This window comes from Scyliorhinus torazame, chromosome 1 (assembly GCF_047496885.1).
Source record: "Scyliorhinus torazame isolate Kashiwa2021f chromosome 1, sScyTor2.1, whole genome shotgun sequence".
NCBI classification, from domain to species: Eukaryota; Metazoa; Chordata; class Chondrichthyes; order Carcharhiniformes; family Scyliorhinidae; genus Scyliorhinus; species Scyliorhinus torazame.
In genome coordinates, this window is record NC_092707.1 from 138,529,401 (window position 1) to 138,541,453 (window position 12,053).

The following is a 12,053-nucleotide window of genomic DNA, read 5'->3' on the forward strand; positions in this document are numbered from 1 at the left end:
AAATTTACCTGAGATACAACATTCGCAGCTTTGAAGAGAATGTCACTGTCAGTGACCTTTAACCTCAGTCTCTGATAAACAAGTCATCCTGCACAAGATTAGGGTGAATTGGTTTTGGGTTGGAACAATGGCATAAAGGATGTGAAATCTGCCATTGCATTGTGAAAACATCACTTTGACGGAAGTCATTTGAAAAAAGACTTGCATTTGTGTACAGCAGATCAAGTACTTTTGAAGTGTAGTCACCACTCCAATGTAGAAAATGCAACAGTCAATTTTGTGCACAGCAAACTCCCACAAACAGCAATGTGATTTTGGCCAGATATTGTTGGCTGGATTCTTTGTTACTGCGGCTAAGTGCTGACGTGGAAACCGTGGTGTTTCACAACCGGCAAATCGGCGTGTACCCCTCACCGGTGAGGGGCTAGCACTGGTGCAGACTGAAACTCCCGCCTCCCGCGCCAGAAACAGCCTCGGAAGGGCCGGGTTGCACATGCGCACGGCTGACGACCAGCAGCGGTTGCGCCGTACAACATGGCGCCGGCCGTGCGCGGACCCAACCCTGTATCTGCGACCCCACAGCCCACCCTGGCCACTCCGCACCAGTCCCCCCAACCCTTGCAGAAGCCTCCCCGGCCAGCGGCACAGATTCCAGCCGAGTGTGGCGGCGCTGGACACAGTCCGCCGCCGCCATGCCGGGCTCACGATTTGTGTGACCACACGTGTCCTCCACCTTCGGAACCTCGGCCCATCGGGAGCAGAGCATCGTGGGTGGGCTGGCCGATTAGGCACCAACAGCATTGCGATTGCACGTGGTGCGCATCACGATGACGCAGTTTGAGGGGGCGGAGCATGGCTGACCGGCATCAAATCGCCGAGGGCCCTGATATCGGCGTCGGAGCCCATTCTCCGCCCGATCGCCGAACATGAGAATCCCGCCCTGTGTGTTTGTTGAAGGTTTAATAATGGCCAGGGCACTGGGAGTAACTCCCCTTGCTCTCCCTCAAAATATCACGGGCAGGACGGTAGCATAGTTATTAGCACAATTGCTTCACAGCTCCAGGGTCCCAGGTTCAAGTCCTGGCTGGGTCACTGATAATGCGGAGTCTGCACGTTCTCTCCATGTCTGCACGTTCTTCCAGTGTCTGCGTGGGTTTCCTCCCACATCCTCCGGATGCTCTGGTTTCCTCCCACAGTCCAAAGATGTGCAGGTTAGGTGGATTAGCCATGATAAATTGCCCTTAGTGTCCATAAAGGTTAAGTGGGGGTTGCTGGGTTACAGGGATAGGGGTAGATACGTGGGCTTGAGTAGGGTGCACTTTGTAAGGGGCCGGTGCAGACTCGATGGGCTGAATGGCCTCCTTCTGCACTGTAGATTCTATGATAGTGCAATGGGATCTTTCACATCGGCCCGGGATGGCAGACATAGCCAAAAGGTGACACTGGAGTGGGAACCTTGTGATTTTGTGCTCAAGCCCTAGAGTGGGACTTGAGCCCAAAACCTTGTGACTTAGAGGCAAGCAAGCTGCTGGCTGAGTCATAGTTTGACACACGTCTACACCCCCTCCCCAACCGACCGACTCAGCCGATTTACACAGGGCTAGATGAGCTGTAGACCATGGCCTAGGATACGAGCGGTCCATACTCACGCCAAGGAGGAAGTCTGTCAGTTCTTGCTCCCAAAGCCTCATGGAAAATGCACATTGTGGATATCAGGTAAAGATTCAAATGGGCTCAGCTGTGATTTCCCCACCAACCTGTGATCAAATATGGACAATATTTTTTTGTATAAATTCAGAGTACCCAATTAGTTTTTTCCACTGAAGGGACAATTTAGCGTGGCCAATCCACCTACCCTGCACATCTTTTTGGGTTGTGGGGTGAGACACACGCAGACATGGGGAGAATGTGCAAACTCCACACGGACAGTGACCCGGGGCCAGGATCAAACCCGGGTCCTCTGCGACGTGAGGCAGCAGTGCTAACCACTGCGCCACCATGCTGCCCATCAAATATGAACAATGACGAACAGGTATAGACCCTCTAATCTGACCAGCCAATCCCATGCAACAGAGATAATTTTTGTGTGACAAGAAAGACACTCCCCACCCCACCATAAACCAAATGATCACCCGGGAGATTGGGGTGGGGGGGGGGGGGGGGGGGGGTACACATCTAAAAACCCAGACCAACCTGAAGGGAAAAGTATATCTGGGAGAATTCCACTCTCACCAATCAAAACTACTGCAGAAATTCCCACTGGCCCTGAATTCCCTCATTTTTAGTCCGCCCAACCAGGAAAAAGTCCACTTGAACGATTTGGCATATGGTACCCATCACGAGACAGCAGCCTGTTCCAAACAACCACCCTCCCCTGGACCTCACTCACCTCCTTGAAGATGTTCTTAAAAACCCACCCCCTTTAATCAAACTTACACTCACCTGTCCTGAAACCACCTCCTGATAATGCTCTTAAGTACCTTAGGGCATTTTGCTATGTTAAAGGCACTAAAATAAATGCAAACCATTATTGTTGGGCACACTGCCAGCTCTCTGGAGACATGTGACAGGTGAAGAACTAGCAACAGACGACGACAGGGGCCAGAAAATCATAAAACAGCCAGAAAAGAAAACGCCCTGTTCAGATACTGCTATTCTGCCTTGAAGGAAAGAAAAACTCACCTTTGGAGTTATTTCACAATGGAAGCTCAGCTCTTCGATTTAAAAAAATATTTTACTTGGCCTTTGGAGAAATACTGTAACCATCAATGTACAAAATGCATTGTCAGCAGAGATCTGAATTAAAGAGAATTGGTTACCGCTACCAAGTGAACACATCAAAACATTCACTCTGCTCATAATCTGTGCTTTGCTGGCTTGTGTCAAGTTTAGACCTCTGATGTTGTATAACTCTGGGATCAACATTACGTTCCTTGTTAGCACATATATGGTACCTGCTTATTTTTACTTTAAATCAATTGGTAGTCATCTAGGTGTGTTGTATGGCGGTCCCAGTGTTGTGGATTATTGAAACAAGCCAAGGGGCCCAGCCCCACCCCAGAATGGACTGATATGGATCTCGGTGATCCAAGGGGGCAATCCCATGTCCTCTGCCCTCAGTGATGTTGGATCCGAGAAATAATCAAGGGATTTCCTGCTTCTTGGCTATTCAGCCACAATGACTGGAAAGGGCATATTTGTGTGGACCTGGTTGCAGCATGCTCAGACTCCACAGTGATGACTCCCTACAGTTGAATGACACGCTGGTGCTCAAGCCTCAATAATGAAGGGCAGCCATTTAGCAAGGTGCTGGACGGCAGCCAGCTGCAGATATACAACAGAGGTAAAGGCAAGGAGAGATAAGTAGAGGCTTTTGCCTGTGTGCATCCAACCAACAATAAAGGGGATATTGTTTGCAGCAGAAGCAATTGAGAATTTAGTAGTTAATAGTGTTTGGTTCAAAGGTCAGCCTGGGGGCTGAATCCATTCTTTTGCCACTGGGAGCAAGAGACATAGGTAAATAATACAAGGCAGTACATGCAGCTCGTACTCCGGTTGTAGTGAATTAGTTGCCAGATGCTTATTAACCATCAATCCACTCAAAATATTTAGGGCCCCTCTCTACCTCTGTCAGTGTCAATCCACAATTAGCATTGTGACGCTGCACAGTGGGACAAGTTTGTCTACGTCAGAAGGAAGTCACGCTTCCCTTTTCCCTTCACTTGGTTACTCGTGGCGTGTGCCAGATTTGGGAAATGCAACAGCTACCCTTTCACACCGAGCCACCATGGCAACCTAGCAACACCTTTTTGAAAGCCCTTTGCTGAGAAAACTTTGTAGCCAGGCAATGAATGCCAGCTAGGTAAACAGAGTGCACAGGTTGGGCGCTGGACTCTTTGTGGGTAAAATGATCTCCCTGTGCTTTTTATTATTCCGAGACAGGAGTAATTCTGATGAAAGTATTCACAGTTGCAAGACTTTCATGTTTGAAATCCCTTCACTGTGACAGCACCCTTTAGCTCGCTCCTGTTGATGAAGTCGGTATCAATATCACAGTACTTCACTCGCCACCATATTTTTTTATCATTTCTTTATGATCTTGTTTTTCGAAATGTATCCATCTATTTTTGCAGTAACTCAATGCCCGGATTACAACATAAATTGAGGGGGGGGGGGGGGGGGGTCAACCACACAAGAACCTATCAAGGTTATTTCAATCCATCTGTGATCTGAAACAGCACAGAAAAGTACATCCATTAAAAACTGCTCATGCAAGCAGCCATAGGATATTCCCCCAACCTCTCAAATTCTCACTCGCTCCAGGATAGGACCCAAAATGCATTTCCCCTCCTCCATTCCACATGAATGAAAATCATGTCTGCAGAGGCAGGGACAATGTAACTAGGACTGCAAAGAGCTCTCAGCTGATCACAAAATAATAGACACACGGATCATAACTCTCGCATTACAGCCCCCCCCCCAGATAAAAGACTCATTGCTGAAATGATCAAAGAAAGGATTTCTCCTCTCCCACCCCACCCCTCTTTTAAAGAGCACAACGACTTTGAAGAGTTTCTCTGTCACAGTTTGTGCAAAGAATTGCCTAATAATAAGGGCTGCGAGTTCCCTCTTGGCTAACCCTGTTGCCCCCTCAGTAGCTGGAGAGACAGTGTATCAAAGAGCTCTGCTTAACAGCTGTAGAGCTTACTCAAAGACACCTTGATCATTTACTGCAGGAGCCTTTCCACAGCTTCTCCACCACCATCTCACTCTCCCTCTGTCTGGCTCATGTCCTCTCTCACTACCATGTTCTTACACTCTCCCCCTCTCTGTCCAATTCTCTCACTCTCCACTTCTGACCTGCTTTCTCCTCCTGTTCCATTCTCTTGCTCTCCCTATCAGTCCTCTTCTCGCTCTCTCTCTTCCTTTCTCCCTATCTGCACCCTGGTCTCGCTCGGTATATACATCAGGAAAGGATCACTTTTCTCTTGAAAGGGGACATACTGAGGGGAGGCCGAATCGAGGTCTTTAAATTAGAATGGGTTTTGGACACAAAGACAGTGTTTCCTCTTGAGGGGAAGCTCTGAGGCCGTCAGTATAAGATAGTCACCAAGCAATCTGCTAAGGAATTCTGAAAAAGAATCTTTACCCAAAGAATGATGAGAATGTGGAACTTTCTACCACAGGGAGTGGTTGAAGTGGTCAAGATGTAATTAAGGGGCATTCAAGGGAGAAGGGAATGAAGGTGTATAGCGGGAAGGGGTGTGATGGAGGCTACGGCGGGGCGGGGGAGGCTACGGCGGAGGCTACGGCGGGACGGGGGAGGCCACGGCGGGACGGGGGAGGCCACGGCGGGACGGGGGAGGCCACGGCGGGACGGGGGAGGCCACGGCGGGACGGGGGAGGGTACGGCGGGACGGGGGAGGGTACGGCGGGACGGGGGAGGGCACGGCGGGACGGGGGAGGCCACGGCGGGACGGGGGAGGCCACGGCGGGACGGGGGAGGCCACGGCGGGACGGGGGAGGCCACGGCGGGACGGGGGAGGCCACGGCGGGACGGGGGAGGCCACGGCGGGACGGGGGAGGCCACGGCGGGACGGGGGAGGCCACGGCGGGACGGGGGAGGCCACGGCGGGACGGGGGAGGCCACGGCGGGACGGGGGAGGCCACGGCGGGACGGGGGAGGGTACGGCGGGACGGGGGAGGGTACGGCGGGACGGGGGAGGGTACGGCGGGACGGGGGAGGGTACGGCGGGACGGGGGAGGGTACGGCGGGACGGGGGAGGGTACGGCGGGACGGTACAACGGGACGGGGAGGGTACAGCGGGACGGGGGAGGGTACAGCGGGACGGGGGAGGGTACAGCGGGACAGGGGAGGGTACAGCGGGACAGGGGAGGGTACAGCGGGACAGGGGAGGGTACAGCGGGACAGGGGAGGGTACAGCGGGACAGGGGAGGGTACAGCGGGACAGGGGAGGGTACAGCGGGACAGGGGAGGGTACAGCGGGACAGGGGAGGGTACAGCGGGACAGGGGAGGGTACAGCGGGACAGGGGAGGGTACAGCGGGACAGGGGAGGGTACAGCGGGACAGGGGAGGGTACAGCGGGACAGGGGAGGGTACAGCGGGACAGGGGAGGGTACAGCGGGACAGGGGAGGGTACAGCGGGACAGGGGAGGGTACAGCGGGACAGGGGAGGGTACAGCGGGACAGGGGAGGGTACAGCGGGACAGGGGAGGGTACAGCGGGACAGGGGAGGGTACAGCGGGACAGGGGAGGGTACAGCGGGACGGGCGAGTGCCATGGTTGGGCTGAATGGCACCTTTCTATGCTGTATATCCATGTAACCTCTCACTTGTCCTGCTCACTCTCCTTCTCTCGCCCCTCCTCACTGCCCCTCCTTCCATTCCCCTTACCCCCCACCCGCCATCCATCTCCGCACTACTGTTCTCTCTCTCTCTATCCTACTATCCCTCTCGCCTACTCTCCCTCCCTGTATTCTGACCTTCTCTCTCTCTCTCCCTCCCTCTATCCTACTGTCCCTCCCTCCATCCTATCCTCTCTCTCTCTCTCCCTCCCTCTATCCTACTGTCCCTCCCTCCATCCTATCCTCTCTCTCTCCCTCCCTCCCTCTATCCTACTCTCCCTCCCTCCCTGTATCCTATCTCTCTCTCTCCCTCCCCTATCCGATCATTCTCCCTCCCTCTATCCTATCCTTCTCTCTCCCTCTCCATCCTACTCTCTCCCTCTCCCCCTCTACCCTACTCTCCTTCCGTTACCTATCCCTCTCTCCCTCCCCTATCCTATCATTCTCCCTCTCCTATCCTTCTCTCTCTCCCTCTATCCTACACTCCCTCCCTCTATCCTATTCTCTCTCGCCCTGCCTCTATCATTCTCTCTCGCCCTGCCTCTATCCTTCTCTCTCTCCCTCTATCCTACTCTCTCTCTCCCCTACTCTCCTGTCCTACTCTGTCTCTCACTCCTTCTGTCCTCTCTCCCTCCCCTTCTGTCCCTCTCTCTCCTTCTGTCCTCTCTCCCTCCCCTTCTGTCCCACTCTCTCTCTCCCCTTCTGTCCCACTCTCTCTCTCCCCTTCTGTCCCACTCTCTCTCTCTCCTACTCCCGCTCTCTCTAGGTCGCTCCCAATCTCGCTTTTTCTCTTTCTGACCCGTTCTTGTGCCTCACAATGTCTGCGTCTATATGTTGCCCTTTCTGTTCTCACCTTGCTCTCTGCCCTGATCATGTCCTCTCTCCCTCTGCACCAACACAAACGAAGTCGGAAAGCCTTTCGTGCCGGGGATCACACATACAGGTCCCAACTCTCAGTGAAGTGAAAAGCCACGTTCTCGCTTACCTTTCCTTCCGGAGGTTATATAGTCCAGTGTGGAGTAGCTGCAGTAAACTCCCATTGAGTTGTGTACATCCAGCTCCCTCCCTCCCCAGCCCCTTGCTCTGTGCAGGGCTTTGACCATCACATTGCTTTCCTCCCCCTCCCCAGAAGGAAAACTGTGCCGCCTCACAATGAAAGGTAGGAATTGCCGTGCAGAAAAGCAGCAGCCTCCTGAAGCGCTGACGTCATTTCATGGCCATATATGGTGCAGGATACTGATTACTTTTGCTTTAGTCAAGGCGGAGCCGCCAGTGCCCGAGGCTGCAGGGACTGACTGCTGGAACAAACACTCAGGCTGCAGGTCTCAGCAACTCCAGTCGGAAGCAATGGGATTTTTTTTTTGGGGGGGGGGGGGGGCGCTAAGACACTCGTAGTTCTAACGCCATTGTTTTCCCCAACACTTTAAAATCCTGAGTGTGCATTGTAAATCTCCAGTTACATACACACATCCACCCCCTCCAGCAGCAATGAGGAAACCCATTCATTCCTGCAGCAGCAGCAGCAGTCCCCCCCCCCCCCCCAAAACCAACCAACCAAAAAAAAAAGTCATCGGCACTCCTTAATTTGCAACAACCTTCTGCCTTTACTGAATTTAAGGGTGACTGATTGCATTTGGCAGTCTCTGGATTCCAGCCTTACTTGTCCTGGACTTTAATGCTCTTTATTTTTTTTTTAAGTGTTCAGTTCAGGATCCTGCTCGCTATCCACAGGCGGCCGCTTCTCAGGAATCAGCAGCACTTTTATACCAGGGGAAGGGGGTGGAATCTTCGACACTCTTCTCGCCCAGTGGAATTTGCCTAATCCTCCAGGAATCGCAGGCTGATGCTGGAAATCCGGACCCCGCCCCCCCCCCCCCTTTAGAGGGCGGGTGGACAGATAAATAAAAACTTTAGCACAGATTTGCAACTGTGAAACTCAGCAACGTTACACTCATTGTGGGCTCACTTTTTTTTTTACAGATTGTACTTGTTCAAGTTAATGTGACAAAATGTCCTCTTGTGAGGATTCACTCCTACTGTTGCTGCCATTTTGTACTTCTCCGACTTTCTTCTTTATCCCCATCACCTGAAGATGCTGACTCATGATGGAGTTCAGGCCCTTAAAGCAGGAACATCTCCAGTAACATCTTGGGAGACCTAGGGTGCAGGGTGATGCATACAGCAGTTCACGGACTCCCAAGAACCCTGCCATTTTTGTGGTCTTGTGGAGTCCGTGTTCCATGTCTATGTTCAATCTTCTAGGCAGCTGTTCCTTTTCAGTTTCTTGCCTACCATTTTGTTGAAGTTTTGTTTGCACTTCATGTAATGTTCTTGTCGGATGGCTTAATTTCTATCACAAGAACACTTGTAGCTAAAGCTATAAACAATTTATTAACATTAACTGTGTGGTGGTATGTATTAGGGATCATGTGGGACTGTGAAGCCATGATGCTATTGGCTGACAGATCCCAGGTCCTGGTTGGCTGCTAACTCCTGGCTCCGCCCTGAAGGCGGAGTATAAGAACCCGAGCTTCTCCCCGCCGCTTCATTCTGTTGCTGAACTGCTGGGGACAAGTCTCGCTTAATAAAGCCTCATCGACTTCATCACTACTCGTCTCTCTCGTAAGTCATTGTGCGCTACAATTTATTAAGCAAGCTTAAAGGACTATGGAGTTCCAGATCGCCCCAGAATGCCTGCGGATCAGCCCCCACGCAGCGAACTCGGCAGCAGTATTTAAACACTGGCAAGCATGTTTTGAAGGCTACCTCCGAACGGCCCCCGGCCGGATCACAGAAGACCAGAAAATGCAGGTCCTGCATTCGAGGGTAAGCCTGGAAATTTACCCTCTCATAGAAGACGCAGAGGATTTCCCGACGGCGCTCGCATTACTGAAGAGCATCTACGTTCGGCCCGTTAACCAGGTCTACGCACGCTACCAACTCGCAACGAGACGGCAAAGTCCCAGAGAATCGATAGACGAATTCTACGCCGCGCTGCTAATTTTGGGACGGGGCTGCAGCTGCCCGCCGGTGAACGCGATCGAACACACGGACATGCTAATTCGCTATGCTTTTGTGGTAGGTATGAACTCTCCCCAAATCCGCCGAAGACTTTTAGAAAGAGAGTCGTTAGGACTCTCAGAGGCACGGGCCATTGCAGCTTCCCTAGATGTGGCCTCGCAAAACGCCCGCGCCTACGACCGCGCGGCAGCCCCTTGGGCTCCGTGGACCCCCTTCGCGACAAACCCCCCCCCCCCCTCACAGGCTTGCGCGGTTAAAGCGCCAGACCGTCCAAGGGGGGCCTGCTGCTATTTCTGCGGGCAAGCGAAACACCCCCGGCCCGCGCAGCTATTTGTAAAAGCTGCGGCAAGAAGGGCCATTACGCGGCAGTGTGCCGGTCCCGGGGGGTCGCCGCAATCCCAGGAGAAGAACGAGCCCAGCATAGCCCAAACGCTCCCCAACCCCCCCAGTGCCCCATGTGCTGCCATTTTGTGTCCCGGGCATCACGAGGGGAGGATGGGTGCCGCCATCTTGTGACCCCCCCAGCCACGTGCGATTCATGAGGGTGGCCATTTTGTCCACCCCCGACTACGTGCGATCCATGGGGGCGGCCATTTTGTCCACCCCCGGCCGCGTGCGATTCATGGACGCCGCCATCTTGGATGACAACAAAGGACCCCAGCATCGACGGCTCCATGGGGTCCGAAGACACTACGACCACGACTGGCTTCGGTGACTCTGGATCAGTCACGGCCCCGGACACTCCAGACGACGACAACGGTGCTGATCAACGGACACGAGACATCATGGTTGATCGACTCCGGGAGCACCGAAAGTTTCATTCACCCAGACACGGTAAGACGCTGTTTTCTGACCACCTATCCAAGTACGCAAAAGATTTCCCTAGCTGCAGGATCCCACTCCGTAGAGATCAAAGGGTTCTGCATCGCGAACCTAACGGTGCAAGGGAGGGAGTTTAAAAACTACAGGCTCTGTCCTTCCCCAACTCTGCGCGCCCACATTACTGGGATTAGATTTCCAGTGTAACCTGCAGAGCCTAACATTTCAATTCGGCGGCCCAATACCCCCACTCACTATCTGCGGCCTCGCAACTCTCAAGGTTGAACCGCCGTCCTTGTTTGCAAACCTCACCCCGGATTGCAAACCCATCGCCACTAGGAGCAGACGGTACAGCGCCCAGGACCGGATATTTATTCGGTCTGAAGTCCAGCGGTTGCTGAAGGAAGGCATAATTCAGGCCAGCAATAGTCCCTGGAGAGCCCAGGTGGTAGTAGTAAAGACGGGGGAGAAGCAAAGGATGGTCCGACATGGTAAATCGGATTGCCCAGTATAAGGTTTTCTCCACCGTGGACCTCAAGTCCGCCTACCACCAGCTCCCCATCCGCCCAGGTGACCGCAAGTACACAGCCTTCGAGGCAGACGGGCGACTATACCGCTTCCTAAGGGTCCCATTTGGTGTCACGAACGGGGTCTCGGTCTTCCAACGGGAGATGGACCGAATGGTTGACCAGCACGGGTTGCAGGCCACGTTCCCATATCTCGACAACGTAACCATCTGCGGCCACGATCAGCAGGACCACGACGCCAACCTCCAAAAATTCCTCCAGACCGCTAACGCCCTGAACCTCACATACAACAAGGAAAAGTGCGTTTTTAGCACAAACCGGTTGGCCATCCTGGGATACATAGTGCGCAATGGGATAATAGGCCCCGACCCCGAACGCATGTGCCCCCTCATGGAATTTCCCCCCCCCCCCACTGCTCTAAAGCCCTGAAACGTTGCCTGGGGTTCTTTTCATATTACGCCCAGTGGGTCCCCCAGTATGCAGACAAGGTCCGCCCGCTAATACAGACCACTACCTTCCCCCTGTCGACAGAGGCTCGCCAGGCCTTCAGCCGCATCAAAGCGGATATCGCAAAGGCCACGATGCGCGCCATCGACGAGTCCCTCCCCTTCCAGGTCGAGAGCGACGCATCCGATATAGCTCTGGCGGCCACCCTTAACCAAGCGGGCAGACCAGTGGCCTTTTTCTCCCGAACCCTCCACGCCTCAGAAATCCGCCACTCCTCAGTGGAAAAGGAAGCCCAAGCCATAGTGGAAGCTGTGCGACATTGGAGGCATTACCTGGCCGGCAGGAGATTCACTCTCCTCACCGACCAACGGTCGGTAGCCTTCATGTTCGATAATGCACAGCGGGGCAAAATTAAAAATGACAAGATCTTAAGGTGGAGGATCGAGCTCTCCACCTTCAACTACGAGATCTTGTACCATCCCGGAAAGCTGAACGAGCCGTCCGATGCCCTATCCCACGGCACATGTGCCAACGCACAAATAGACCGTCTCCAAGCCCTCCACGACGACCTCTGCCACCCAGGGGTCACTCGGTTCTACCATTTCATAAAGTCCCGCAACCTCCCCTACTCTGTGGAGGAGGTCCGTACAGTCACCAGGAACTGCCAAATCTGCGCAGAGTGCAAACCGCACTTTTTCAGGCCGGATAGAGCGCACCTGATCAAGGCTTCCCGCCCCTTTGAACGCCTCAGTCTGGATTTCAATGGGTCCCTCCCCTCCACCGACCGCAACGCATACTTCCTGAACGTGGTGGACGAGTACTCTCGTTTCCCCTTCGCCATCCCCTGCCCCGACATGACAGCGGCCATAGTCA

At 53.6% G+C, this 12,053-nt stretch overlaps 1 protein-coding gene and 1 long non-coding RNA gene across 3 annotated transcripts in view; one reads left to right on the forward strand and one right to left on the reverse strand.

Annotated features, from left to right (window-relative positions):
• luzp1 (leucine zipper protein 1) overlaps window positions 1-7,669 on the reverse strand; it is a 202,778-nt gene extending 195,109 nt beyond the window's left edge. The window contains exon 1 of one of the 2 annotated variants that reach the window (XM_072500908.1): window positions 7,352-7,669. The gene's annotated coding sequence lies outside the window, so the exon portion shown is untranslated. Of the gene's footprint in view, window positions 1-7,219; window positions 7,317-7,351 lie in introns of those variants that run through there. The other variant, XM_072500910.1, reaches the window with a different exon arrangement.
• LOC140413543 (uncharacterized) lies at window positions 7,435-8,314 on the forward strand. Its single transcript, XR_011942713.1, has 2 exons — window positions 7,435-7,525; window positions 8,065-8,314. It is a non-coding gene; the product is annotated as an uncharacterized lncRNA (long non-coding RNA).
• Window positions 8,315-12,053: the final 3,739 nt, after the last annotated feature.